Here is a 14,489-nt window from a genome sequence, read left to right on the forward strand (position 1 = left end):
TAGGCAAGTCAAAAATGCTTTTCCTATTAAAACTAGGTCCTAACAATAACTACTCACTTATGTATAAAAAGTATATATATTATGCCATTGTTTAGTTAGGAGCTAGTAAACATAGCAAATGGCTTTTTTGTTTGATCAAAATTATGCAGTTGTTTGACAAATCTTCACATAACGTTCTTTAAAAAATGTTCACCCACCTACGTTTCCCGTAAGAAATTCCAAGGTGATCCGTTGAGTGGGGGGCTCACCGAAAAGGGAGAGATCTTAAAATGTAAATTCCCAATCCAATTTCCATAAGGGGTTTTAAACACACCTTCAGCTGAAACAGTTCAGTATTGTCATTTGAGATGTCATCAGTGATGTCACTGATCATGTTAAGTGTGATTTAATATGTGACGTCGTAAGCAGTGCATTGTGGAGAGTAAGTTATAGTTAGCTCAGTTAACAATAACTGCTGAATTTTTATGGTTTTGTATGAGTGAAATGTGAGCCCAACTATAATGTCGCTGTAACTATTGATTTTTTCAGTGAATTTCTAAGTTTATTATAATTCTATTCCCTAACTACGATGTACCTATAACATTTGTTTTTTAGTGTATGTCCACAGTATTTTACATTCATTTCCCAACTATAACATCCCTGTAACCTTTTGTTTTTTTAATTGAATTTCAAATTTTTTGAAATTTTTTATTTCCTAACTGTAACCACTAGCCTTTGACAATGAGTGTATGAGTGAGTGTATTAGTGTCTTAGTAGATATGAGAACGAGTGTGAGAGTGTCTGAATGGGTCTGTATGCGTGAGTGGGTGCCAGAGTGTGTGTGTGTGTGTGTGTCTGAGTGGTTGTCTAAATGGATGTGAGAGTGTGTGAGTGGGTGTCAAAGTGCCTGAGTGGGTTTCGGAGTGCCTCCATAAATGTGTGAGTCAGTCTGTGAGGGAGTGCATGAGTGTCTGAGTTGGTCTTTAAGTGGGTGCTTGAGTCTCTAAGTGAGTCTGTGAGTAGACATGTGAGTCTGTGAGTAGGTATGTGAGTGAGTGCATGATCTTCTGAGTAGGTCTCTGAGTGAGTGAATGAGTCTCTGAGTGAGTCTCTGAGTGGGCCCCAGCCAGGTCACTTAATGTTCTATGGGAATATGAGGAGACCCTCAAGGCTCCTGTAGTCCCAGCCACCTCCCAGCCTCCTGCGGGAGCTGGTATTGCCATTGCACATAGGGAGCTGCTGGAAATGCAGCTCCCCATGTGCAAGAGTAATAGTTTCATCTCTTTCCCTGCCAACATTTCTGCAGGAAAGAGATGAAACGTTAGCTTCCAGCAAGCGGGAGCACTTTGACAACTCCAGCTTGCTGAAAGCAGTGTGTTTGCTTTTGCTTGGCGATAGATATATGTATGTTTGTATGTATTTATGTATGTATGTATTTGTATGTATGTATGTATGTGTGTGTATCCTGCCATGCAGGAGGAAAACACAAAGTCTGCTCCAAGACTTTTGATTTGTCTTCCTGCCCACAGTAATGCGGGCAGGGAAAGAGATCCCAATAATACTCCATGTCGCAGGGAGCAGCATACATTTGAGTGTCTGGGTGGGTCTGGGAGTGGCTGCATAAGTGTCTCACTGTGTGTGTGAGTGGGTGCAAGAGTGTCTGTGTGGGTTGGTGAGTGTGTGTGTCTGAGTGGCTGTCTTAATGGGTGTGAGAGTGTGTGAGTGGGTGTCAAAGTGCCTGAGTGGGTTTGCGAGTGCCTCCATCTATGTGTGAGTCAGTCTGTGAGGGAGTGCATGAGTATCTAAGTTGGTCTTTAAGTGGGTGCTTGAGTCTCTAACTGATTCTATGAGTGGACATGTGAGCTACCTAGTGGGTCTGTGAGTAAGTGAATGAGTCTCTGAGTGAGTCTCTGTGTGGGCCCCACCCAGGTCACTCAATGTGCTATGGGATTATGAGGAGCCCCTTAAGGCTCATGTGGTCCCAGCCACCTCCCATCCTCCTGTGGGAGCTGGTATTGCCATTGCACATAGGGAGCTGCTGGAAATGCAGCTCCCTATGTGCAACAGTAATAGTTTCATCTCTTTCCCTGCCAGCATTTCTGCAGGAAAGAGATGAAACATCCGCTTCCAGCAAGCGGGAGTACTTTGACAGCTCCAGCTTGCTGAAAGCAGTGTGTTTGCTTTTGCTTTGCGGGTGATATATGTAGTATGTATGTATATATGTATGTGTATGTATGTTTGTATGGGTGTGTATCCTGCTATGCAGGAGGAAAGCACAAAGTCTGCTCCCAGACCTTTGATTTGTCTTCCTGCCCAGAGTGATGTGGGCAGGGAAACAGATCCCAATATTACTCCATGCCGCAGGGAGCAGCATAAGTAGCTGCTTCATGTGGGTGGGAGAAATGCTGGCTCCTGCTACGTGCAGCAAGCCGGCTTGGGCCATCGGGGTCCTTGGAGCTTCCCTGTAGCCCTAAACTAGTGTTTGATGGGTGCCCTGAAAGTGCACCAGGGAACCCAACAAGTGGGGGCCTCAGGGGATGGGGTTGCCTGGACTGATCATGGCTCGGGGAGGCGTACCGCATGGCACCGCTCCCCTTTATTTTAAGTAGTGGTCCTGGGCTAACCCCCACAGTGCATGGCCAAGGGGTTGGCTGCCTTCATGGGGGTTGACCACAGGTACTGCCCGCGACCAGGAATTATTGTCAAAGGCAGCATGGCGGTTGGCTGCAGGGCCTGGACTGCAGGCCAGGCTCTGTGGCCGGCCGCCCGCCATGCACAACAAAAGGCTCTGTGCAGTGTGGTGTTGGCTGCCTCAACGGGGTTGCCACAAGTCAGGCCCTCTGGCCAAATCCCCACTGAGCACAGCCCAAGACTGTGCACAGTGCAGGGTTAACTGCAACACAGAGGGGGGTTAACTTTATATAGGAAAATTAAATATGATTTTATGTTAAAATCATCACCCTAGAATTTCACTGAAAAAACAATGGGTACAGCAACATTAAAGTTAGGTGAAATGTTCAGTAACAATGCAACGTTATAAACTGTAAAAAACACTGAAACTCACCAGTTATAGTTCTGGTTATATCAAGTAACTGTAAATCGCGCCCTCTCCGTGCACTGCTAATTGCCCCACATTTTATATCACTCATGACATCTTCTATGACATCTTTGAAAATATGACTGCAACATTTGCAATGAAATTATTGATGAGAAAACTGTGCATGGTGGGAGCACGAGTTATAGTTATCTTAGGGCATGAGTTATAGTTAGGTGAGATGACTATAACTGGTGAATTTAATTGGTTTTTAAAGTTTAAGACGTTATGTTGATACTGTACATTCTAGATAACTATAGTGGTACTTTAACCTTTGTTTTTTTCAGTGAATATATATCTAGTTACTCTAATACAAAAAATTATTATAGTAATACTTATGTACTTCGTCATCCATTTAGCAATGGTATGGTCACCATTATCCTAAATCACACTGTTAATTGCACAAGCAATAGTTTCTTAGTTCATAATGTGCCATCCAACTGGGCCAATATGCACAGCTAAGAATCAAAATTCCTGCTGTTATTTGTGAACTAAAGAACAACATATGTTAAAATACCACAAATCCCAAATAATCATTAATCCAAAAGACATCCTGCTTTAGTGGGGATAATGTCATTAATAATACGAACTTAGCTGATGTTAGATCTTCAACATTAACATCTTTCTTTAATCCAAGGTGCCCAGCATAATAAAATTATCATTAAATTACATTAAAATCAGACTAAAAAACTGCTTGAACAGGGATTCATACAGAGGGATCACAGATGAACAGATAAATAATTTAGTCCAAATGTATGGATAGCTCTTTATATTTAAACCTGCAGGTACTTTTATGTTGAGTTCCAAAAAATAGTATGAATCTAGCCTTCTCAATGCTGGTATTTTATTACCACCACCTTACTCATTCTTTTCAACTTTGGCAAAGTACCGTTGGGTTCTAGTGTCACTTTTATGATATTCATCAAAATGCAGTGGCACTGGACATTGTCGATAATTGTGAGAAATGACATTAAGATGATGTAGAGCTCTTTTTTACCTGGAAGGATGGTGCTGCCCACATACCATGTCTCACAAGGACATACTAACACATATACTGTAAAATCTGAGGTGCAGGATATGTATTTGACAATTACTCTGTCTTCCATATACCAAGGACATTTATTGTTTTTGACATAACAGCTGTCTTTGCAGTCTTTATAGTTTCCATAAATAAAGAAGCCCCTCATGGGCTTTCCTAGTGTCTTATTTTCATACTTCAAGTTATTATTTTTACTCAGTTTATCTTTTAAAGATTTACTCCTTCTGAATGTCATCTGTGGATAATCATCAATTTCTCCTTGGAAGCCTTTTTCTGTGGATAAAATTTGCCAAATGCAGATTGAGACTATTACATACTTTCCTAACTTCTTGGCTATAAGTGGAAATTAATCTGATGTTCTTCTCCTGTTCAGATTACAATTTCCTCACTAGTTTAAGCAGATTCTCCCACTTCACTGTTTCAACTCTGCTTAAATCAAACTTCAAATAAGCCTTCTAGTAACCTCTTTTCTCATATCTATTGATCAAATCTCAAAATTTTCTTTGAAAGTGTCTTCTGAGCTACAATATCTTTTTGCCCTAAGTAGTGCTGCCAAAGGGATGGTATAGATGAGGCATTTTGGGTGACTGCTTCTTCCATGCAGAATACTATTACCTGCTGTATTATTCCTACACACACTTGTTCTTCGTTTGTTACCTATTACTTCAATCCTGAGGTACATAAACTCTACTTTCTTCTTACTGATGGTACTTGAAACTTCAAATTGAAATCATTCTCATTCAGTTCATGAACAAATTGACAAGTCCTCACTTCATTGCCATTTCAAAGAGATAATCAATGTATCTAATTCAGCGTACTATATAATCTTCAAAATCATCAATGGTACTGGAGACTTCCTCCTCCCACAAGCCAATGAAAAGGTTTGTATATCTGGGAGTGAAGCAGATTCCGATAGCTGTACCCAGGAATTGCCTAAAAAAAGAGCCCGTCAAACATAAACAAATTGTGTGCAAGACAATTGGTAATCATTTCGCACAGCATTTCTGTATATAAAAACAGTTAAATAGATCTTGCCATTAGGAAGTGTCTACAAGCACTCACTCCTCTTTTGTGTCCAAAACTCGTGTATATGTATAAGCTACCTAAATCAACAGTTATTAGAAGGTGGTCCGAATTCTAATGTACATCTTCTAGCAGCCTCAGAATCTCACCCCTTTCCTTGATATTGGACAATAGTGCCGCCACAAAGGGTATTCTCAAGTAGACAGGATATAGAAGATACAAGGCCTCCCTGTTGGATTTTCCGAAGACTTGTGGATCTTAGGGAGTAGAAAAAAATGGTTGTTTTAGGGTGTTTGCCATGTAAGAATTTATATTCATCCCATTCAATCATACCCTGATATGGCCATTCTTTTAACCTATCATGATACTCTATATTAGTGCTTGTTATATTACCCTTTTCTACTAGCTTATAACATGCTGCATTGTTCAGCTGCAACCATCCTTCAATAAGAAATATTTGTCCAGTAATAACAACAATATTGCTTTCCTTGTCAGATTGTCTAATGGCAATGGAGTCATCTACGTGTAGTCCTCTCAAGGCCTCTCTGTATTGTACTCCGATTCCCACCTTGCCAATACATTTTCCTTCTTAGTTTTCTGAATCCCGAATGACCACCTCTTGAGAGGTATCAATTGCATCAGCTGCCATAGCGGGCATAAATACTGATTTGTGGTTTAAACCTGTAAAACAGGTCATATTTACCTCTATGTCCGTCTCTGCCAAATTTAAATATGTGTCACTAGTTCTGCTTTGTTCAGTGTCTAGTTCCACTAGAGTAAATAGAGCCTCTGCATCACTGATATAGAAACTGCTAATTTAATCTGGTTCCTTATGTAACACCTGAGCATTTGTATTTTTTATATTATACCACTTCTTAAGTTTCAACTTCCTTATAAATTGAAAAAGAACTGTATGTCTTTGTACATAGTTAAATGAAGTAGATGGTCAAAGGGAAGTCAACATTCAAGAAAACTTCTTTTAATCTGAGCAATACTGAGTTCTCTATTAGAAAGATTTAACACAGTTATGCACTCTTCCATTATTATGCTTTCTTGCTTGTCTCCTTTCCAATGGGTGTCTTGTCTATACTTCTTTTTTCCTCTCCTGGTCTCACATTGTTTTTTTCCTTTTCTTTTTTCCTCTTTCCCCTTTGCCATGGTCTTTGTCCATTATTGCTGTTCCTTGCTTCTGCTCAAATCTAGAAATACATCTAAAAAATTGCTCCTCCCGCTACTTTTTACTGAAGCTGCAGAGGTGTCTCTATCCGAAATGTCACTGTCACTTTTTTACAGATTACTCATCAAGTTTTCTCCCAATGCGGTAGCCTCTTGGGTTGTTTGGTTAATTAACAGTTGAGCCCCCTGCTTGTATACAATCAAATCCTTTGCTGAATGTCAGTATTATTCCTACTTGATAATCCTTCAGATTGCTGATAAATTTACTTAGTTTTTTTGTTTAATTTTCTCTTCTTTCGTATTCACTCGTTTATTGATTTCCTCCATTTTCTCCTCAAAATGTATGTTTTTGTCCAATTCTTTAACTTAATTAAATAGGGCCGCTATTTTTTACTATTATGCATGTAAATAAAATGGTTATTAGTTGAGGTTGTAAAAGCCTACTCAAGCAGAAACCACAGTTTTTATCATGTTGAAGTCGCAAGCAACCCCTAAATTATCCTGTGCTCAACCCCCTAATATCTTAGCATGGATTAGTCAGGCTTAACTTAGAGGTAATGTGTAAATTATATGTGCAACACTTCAAACAGTAAAACTGTGAAAACAGACTACAAAAGAATCACACACCAGATTTTAAAAAGCATAGATTATTCTTTAAAAAAAAAAACTAAAAAAAACAAAATCCAATCAGTAGAACCGGAGACAGACACTTTTAATTAAGTCAGTGGAATTTGAACCAAAAAGCACTAAGCATCAACTGTGGATATCTGTTCACGTTGGACTGGGACAAAGTCACAAGTTTTTTGTTTTTTTAATATGTTTATTGGTGATTTTACAGCATCAGAACCAAAGCAATACAGCATTATGAAGACATTAGCATGGTCATACACACATCCTCTATATGCAATAGGTCTACAGCCATACCTCTCAGTGACACATTGCAAAAAGATAAGAATAACATTGACTGACATTGCAGGCACCTAAGTACTTTCCTCAGTGGAGTGCAGTCATGCACCGAGTCTATATCGACGCCCCTTGATATGGAGGTTGTGGTAGGGAGGTGGCAGCCCCATCCAGGAAAGGAAAAAAGGGCGATCCAGCTAGTACTAGGGTCACAGTTGCTAGGGGTAGTCGTCGATGGAGAATCAGGCTTATTACAGTCAGATGTCGCCAGTGCGGGCCTCTTGGTCATGTATAGGGACCAAAAGTTTTTAGGTCTTTTGCGCAGGGGTAGCAGCTCGCTGTAATTTTCCGTTTGAATACAACAGAACAGCATGTCTCTGGACCACTGTGTCAATGTGGGTGTTGGCCCGCGCAGCCAACATAGGGCCACACATATCTTGGCTAGGAGAAAAGGCCTATGTGCCTTAGGGAGTGGTTTGGGGTAGCCCAGTATGCCTAAAAGCGGATCAGGGGCTAAAGCCATATTCGTTGCACGGTTAACTTCAGTGAAGACCTCTCCCCAGAAGTTAGCGATCCCAGGGCAGGCCGATCCCACGTGAAAGAAATCGGCGACTAGTGTTCCGCATCTTTTGCATTGTGGATTTTCGTGGAGGCCATATCGGCTTAGGCGTTCCGGCGTGTAGTATAACCTGTTTAGGAATTTAAAGTGGACTAGTATATGGTGTCCATTAAGGGATATTCATTTAGTGCTCAAGCAGCAGTACCGCCACTTATCATCCGACAGTTCTATCTGCAGGTCTTGTTGCCATGCCAAACAGGGTTTGGTGTAGTCGCCGTCCCTTGTGGCCAGTGCCATGTGATAGAGTCTAGACACCAGTTTGGCTGGTGACTTTGCCTTTATAACAGTGGTCAGGGCCACGACCTGCGGGGGTTCCGCCAAATCGTCGTTGAGCGGTCCCATGAGAGCATGTCTCATTCTATGGAACTGGAATTGTGCTAGAGCCGAGTGTGTCTCCTGACTCTCCTCCCCTTCCGCGATGTCTCCCCAGGCGCGAGCAATGCCATCTGCAAAGAGGTCCCCCATAGTATATATATTCAGTGTCCACAGTGCCACAATAACTCCCCTGTCTCTGCATGGTGCCAACCAGTGTCACTAATCAAGGCGAGCCAGCAGGGAATATAACAAATTACGGGCTTGGGCATCTAGCATATAGTGCCACGCGTGAGTGACCGAATTTAGAGAGTCTAATATGCCAGTGCATCTGTCGCGCGGTGAGAACAGTAAGGCAGGAAGGGGTCAGCAACAATGGTTTCAATCTATATGTGTGGCACGTCAGAAGGACCATGTATCCAGTGGTATGCATGGGAGCATTGGGCTGCCCTGTAGTATAGATTTAGGTCGGGGCACTCTGGCCCCCCATCGCGTACGGCAGCGTCAGTATTTTCCAGGCCACACGTGGCTGTTTGCCCGCCCATGCCAGGCGGAACAATAGCGATTGCAGACGTTGGAAAAATATTTTGGACAGGACCATAGGATTGTTTGTGAAAAGGAAGAGAAAGCGGGGTAATACAATCACCCCAGTGGAGAAGTGTGGCTCAATGGTTAGAGCGGCAGACCCTGAGGCAGAGGTCAGGCCCGGGACCAGGGTTCAATTCCCGACGTGGCAGGGTCTAGGGCTCAAATGTCCGCGGACTCGATAATTCTCGCCTCGGTGCCTACTCTAATCACGGGTTCCCGCTCTGCAACTCAAGGCAATAGCTTGCTTAATCTCCACAACGGCCCCAACAACGCTAGGATGCCTGGCTTCACCTTGGGAGTGCCCAGGAGTGGGCACTTCACAGGGAAAGCCAGGAAGGGTTCCACAGCGGTATTCGTACAGCGCCTTGAGAACCCTGTAGGGGTGATAAGTGCGCTATACAAGTACAAAATAATAATAAAAATAATAATTTTCATAAGGGATACCCTGCCCATTAATGACAGCGGGAGGCAGATCTATCTGTTGACATCATCTTCCAGTTTGGAGATGGCGACTCCATAATTTTCCCTCAGGACAATCTCCGAGTCGGTATGTAGTCGATGCCCAGGTAGCACACCGTGTCTGTAGTCCATTGCAGCGGATTTTCTGGTTCAAAGCGTACCATGGTTGGCGTAGGGGGGAACATAGTGGACTTACTCCAGTTAACATTTATACCTGAGAGAGAGCCAAACAGGACCACCTCACGTAAAACCGGTGAGAGGTTGGTCTCGGGGTCTCTAACATATAGAAGGGTGTCATCAGCATATGTAGACACGATTAGTCGATAGTTCGTAAACCGTATGCCCCTCTGCCCGTGATATTCTCGTAGGGCGCAGGCTAGTGGTTCGGCCGTCAGGGCATAAAGTATAGGGGATAGGGGTCATCCCTGCCTCGTACCTCTGCGAATATGTATGGGGTCGGTGACCAAGGAACCGGCCCGGATGCAGGCCGTAGGGTCGGAATAAAGTGTCGCAAGTAGTTGGAGGAAGACCTCCCCAACTCCCATCCCACTCAAGACCTGTCTCATGAAATGCCATTTGACAGAGTCGAAGGCCTTTTCCATGTCTAAAAAGACCGCGATAGCCGGGACCTCCTGGCGAGTGTGTTGCAGAGCGGCGAATACAGTCCGCAAGTTGTAGGTCAGGTTCCGGGTAGGTACGAAGCCGGCCTGCTCCAGAGCCACCAGTGTGGTGACCAGTGGGCTGAGACAATTAGCTAGCAACTTCGCAAAGATTTTCGGGTCAACATTCATAAGTGATAAAGGTCTGTACGAGGCGCAGTCATTTGGAGGTTTCCCGGGTTTAAGTATGGTAACCAGGATCGGCTCTTGCATAGTATGGAGCATCGTTCCCGGTGGTGCATATGTCCTCGAATAATGTGAGTAGGTGCAGGAGCAATAGGTCCTAGAATGCCTTATAAAAGGCAACAGTGAGGCCGTCACTCCCAGGTGCACTCCCCGCCATCATCTCAGAGAGTGCTAGAATTATCTCTTTGCGCTCAATCTGACGCATCAAAAATTGGTGGTGGAGGTTGGACAGCCATGGTAGTTCAATATGGGTCAGGTAGTCAAGATTGCACTCTTCTGGGTTGGAGCTGCGTGAGGAATAGAGGTCTGCATAATATTCCTGGAACTTCCGTGCCACCTGGGACTCCGTGAGCGGGGAATCCCCCAGGCGGAGGTTCAATGTCTGGTATCGTAGTTCTCTCCCTGCTTTGCTTAAGGATTTCCCGGATCGCTCTCCTTCGCCATTTGATCTGGCGGTGGCATATTTCCCGAGGTGTTTTATTTTGGCATCCGCTTCCTCGTGATACTCACGAAGTGTCTGCGCTAACTTACTAGTGAGGCTGCGTTTTGCTCCGTCTCCAGAGAGGACTCTAGGTCCTTTAATTTGCATAAGATTTTGCAAACTTTACGATGGTCATTGAGACCACGCACGTTCCAGGTAAGTAATACCAGTGAGTCAAGAGTGCCCTCAGAGTCAGTCACTGGCGTGTAAGTCGCAAGATCACAGTGTATGATGACGAGGGAGAACCAGAAGCAGCGTATCCAAACCGTGTCATGCCTAAGCTGTATAACACAAAATAAGACAACAAAAAATACATTTGAAAACATTCCCAACAAGGGCCCGCCGCCCGCTCGTGGAAGAACAGATGCAGGATGAGGCAAGCTATGCAATCATAACCTCACAGTATAGCAACATACAAATGCAATCAGCAACAGTGTGAACGAAGCAATTCCATAAGTCAAACCGCCCCATCCCTACCCACACCTACCCAACCTCAACATGGCTGCGATCCCATCCCTCCCCCCAAATTGAAACCCCCCACCCTACCCCCAACAACAAAACACATCCCAGGTGTGGTTCACTCTGAGGTGGATGTAGCTCGCAAAGTAAAGAGTTTTAGTGGCCTAGAAAGGCCATACTCCCCAATCCGCCAATCGTGGACACATTCAGCTGTAAGGGAGTGTAGGTGAGCATAGCTCAGCAGGGCTCCCCATGACATGGCGTGAAGGAAGCCTTACTATCGAGAACAGCTCAGAGATAACCCATATCTAGATTAATATACCAAATCTAGCAACCATCCACATTCGCAACCCAGTTGGAGGCCAAGATAACATGCACTATAAGCGGAGGCACGAGGTGATCCCGTACAAATGCGGCTATAAACTCTCTCCCCCCGTAGCGCAAGTAAGACAATCAGCCAACAGTCGAGGAGCATGAGGGACCAGGCATGATTGCACAACCGATCACTCCAAGCGCCTAGAGACCTGTTAAGGGCCTAGAAACCTGTTGGTGAGTTGGCGCTATAGAAGACTAAGTTAACAATAACAATAACTCCACGAACCCAGACCATCAGAAACAACCCCTCCCAACCCCCAACAACAATTTGGTATACTCAGCAGCAAGAGTCTTCATGTAGCATTCAGTCCTGCTCGTCCATTGCACCTCCTGATGCTTCATCCAGGAGTTGTCGCTCCGGGGGGGGGGGGGGGCGATGGTCCTTCATACAGTCTTTCAACACTTTTTGTAAGGCCTTAGGGTCGGTGAAAATTAGCGAACTCCCCTGTCGGTTGACCCTCAGCTTAGCAGGGCACAGCATAGTATAATCAGCTCCAAGGTCGTGAAGTTGTCTTTTCATGGGAGCAAACAAGCGTCTCGCCTCCTGCACCCTGGCCGTAAAGTTCAGGAACAGTGAGACTGTTGACCTTTTGAATCGTAGCGGCTGCTTCTCACGGGCTAGGCGGAGGGCCATATCTCGGTCTCTGTAGTTTAGTAATTTTGCTATTATCGGTCTGGGGGTGCTCCCGGTTTCAGTCTCGGCCAAGAGAGCAGTGAGCTCTCTCTAAAACAAACATTCCTGAAAAGGAGGCATCACCCAGTAGTGTTTTTAAAAGCTTCTCGATGAAGAGCTCCATATTTCCAGTAGGAGTTGACTCCGGCAGGCCCGTAATGCGTAGGTGACAGCGCCTGGAGAAAGCCTCCACGTCCTCTATTTTGTCCTGCAAGATCTGGAGCACCTTGCCCAACTGTTTGTGCTCAGTATCAAGGGCAGTTTGCGTCTCCTCCGTCTCCGTCAGCCTGCGCTCCGACATGTCTAGCCATTCCGCGTGTTTGTCTAACCTTTCGGCCATGTGGTCCATTCTGTATGTGAGCGCATCCATCTTGGTGCCCAGGGAAGTTATCCCACCCTGCAGATTCTTCTCCATGGCCAACAGTAGGCCGCAAATGCCTTGGCACGGGTTGTCCGCAACTTATTCCTGTTCGCTCATTCCATCCTCCGCGGCGGATTTGCCAGTCTTGGGCCTCTTTAGGTCAAACAAGAGTTTTGATTGCATTTTATCTACTCGCCCCATCGCAACGTCGCCATAGACCCCCTCACGGCTAGGTGTCAGCTCGTGCAGTGGGGTAGTGGCAAGGTGAACAGTCCAGAGCAATCTCACAAAATGGCTGACCCCCAGCACTCACGATGCCCACTCCACGGGTCAGGCCAGTACTGGCAGGTCTCGCAAGGACTCCCTCCCTCCGGTACATATGCTGCCTTGCGCTCCACAGGCGATCTCGTGGTCAGGAGCACAGCAGGGATATCAGCTGGGGGCACCAACCCCGCTGCCCACGGCCAAGTCCTGCCATCTCGCCCCACACTGCTAGGGTACACAGGGGGAGGGAGAGCCCATTGTCTATGGCCCCCCAATCTCTCCTAAAGTTCTCAGCAGTCCACCCTTGTGTGTCTCCGGGGGGGAGGGGGCAGTGTTATGTGTTGTTATTTGAAGTTGAGACAAGGGCCTCCGCGCTCGTGTCTACTTCAAATGTCATCCTGCGTGGAATGTATGCGTTTGAAATAGACACTGGGGATATAGGCATGGGGGGTGGCGGTATACCGCCATTCGTACTTGTACTTGTTTGGAGTTGGATTAAAATAAACCATGCTCTGCACAGTACCTGTTTTTCTTCCCTTATTTTTGATTCTATGGAAATGTCACTGGCGGCGATCGGGGAACATTTCCCACGTTCTACATTGGATTATCTGCATATTTCTTCATTATTCTACTATTCTTCTGACTGCCGGCGTTCACTGAAGAGCTCTGTCAACTTCCTCTTTTAAATGCGGTGCTGTAATTGGCAGTTGAAGGTTTAGGCAAACCCTTTTCCACAATGTCAGCAGTTTTAATTGGCAGCCTGGACGTGTGCACTGCAACCATACGCACACCAGCTTTCAAACAAGTTAATTTCCATTTGTTTTTCAATTTATCTTTGGCACTGCTATTGTCTGATAAATACAGAGGAATAACCTTTTCAGCACGTCAGCGATCTCAACAAAAATCAACTGGAGAATTAACTCCTGGGTAAACTCGTTGTGTTCCTGGTCTTGTGTGAACACACGGAGTTGTAAAGCCCGGCTATTCATCACAGGGCGGTTGGCTGAGGAGCTTCAGGTCAGGTTTTTTGTTTGTTTTCCTCTGTGACACGCACACATATTATCTCATGTGTCAAATTAACAGTTACCTGAATATATTTGAATTGTCTGTGACATGCACACATTGTTGTTAATTGTCACATTAAATTAACTTTGTGCTCAGGAAATGTAAATAATATTTCAGTAAACAGTCATGTCTGGCATTCAACCTCTCCCATCTTTTCTCTCATTGCCTGGTGAATCCCAATTTAATGGGACATATGGGAAGCAATGTTCGGGAGGGGGAGGAATGTGAAGCAGACAGGAAATTAGCCTTACTTAAACATTGTCTTGGAGGCATAGCTCTCAATCAGTATAAAAATGTACCCCCTTTGCCGAATGCATCTGATTTAAATGTCTACCAAATTGCATCTAAACAACTTTCTATTTGCTATGGGTAGACAATAAACATGGTCATGGAGAGATTTTAATTCCATTCAAGGAAAGAAAAACCAGATGAATCTATTGATAACTAGGTGTCAGCTTTAAGAGCCTTAGCAGTTACATGTGATTTTGAACACATCAACTATGACCAAGTTTTAAAAGACCAAATTCTCATGCGTACTAACAACAACAAAAATACAAGAAAGGTTGTGGACCACTTCAGACATATCTCTTAAAACAGCTATTGAAATAGCAAAATCCATTAAACATTCAGAAAAGTTTGTTGATGAAATCAGACTGAGCAATTAGTCTGATATACATGTCAACAAGGAAAATGACAAACAAAAAGAAAATGATAAACAAAAAAATTTACAACCCAAAGAAATGAAATCCATCAAAAAACTGAAACTAGAAACAA

The sequence above is a fragment of the Lissotriton helveticus genome, chromosome 5_1 (genome assembly GCF_964261635.1).
Source record: "Lissotriton helveticus chromosome 5_1, aLisHel1.1, whole genome shotgun sequence".
In the NCBI taxonomy this organism is placed as follows: Eukaryota; Metazoa; Chordata; class Amphibia; order Caudata; family Salamandridae; genus Lissotriton; species Lissotriton helveticus.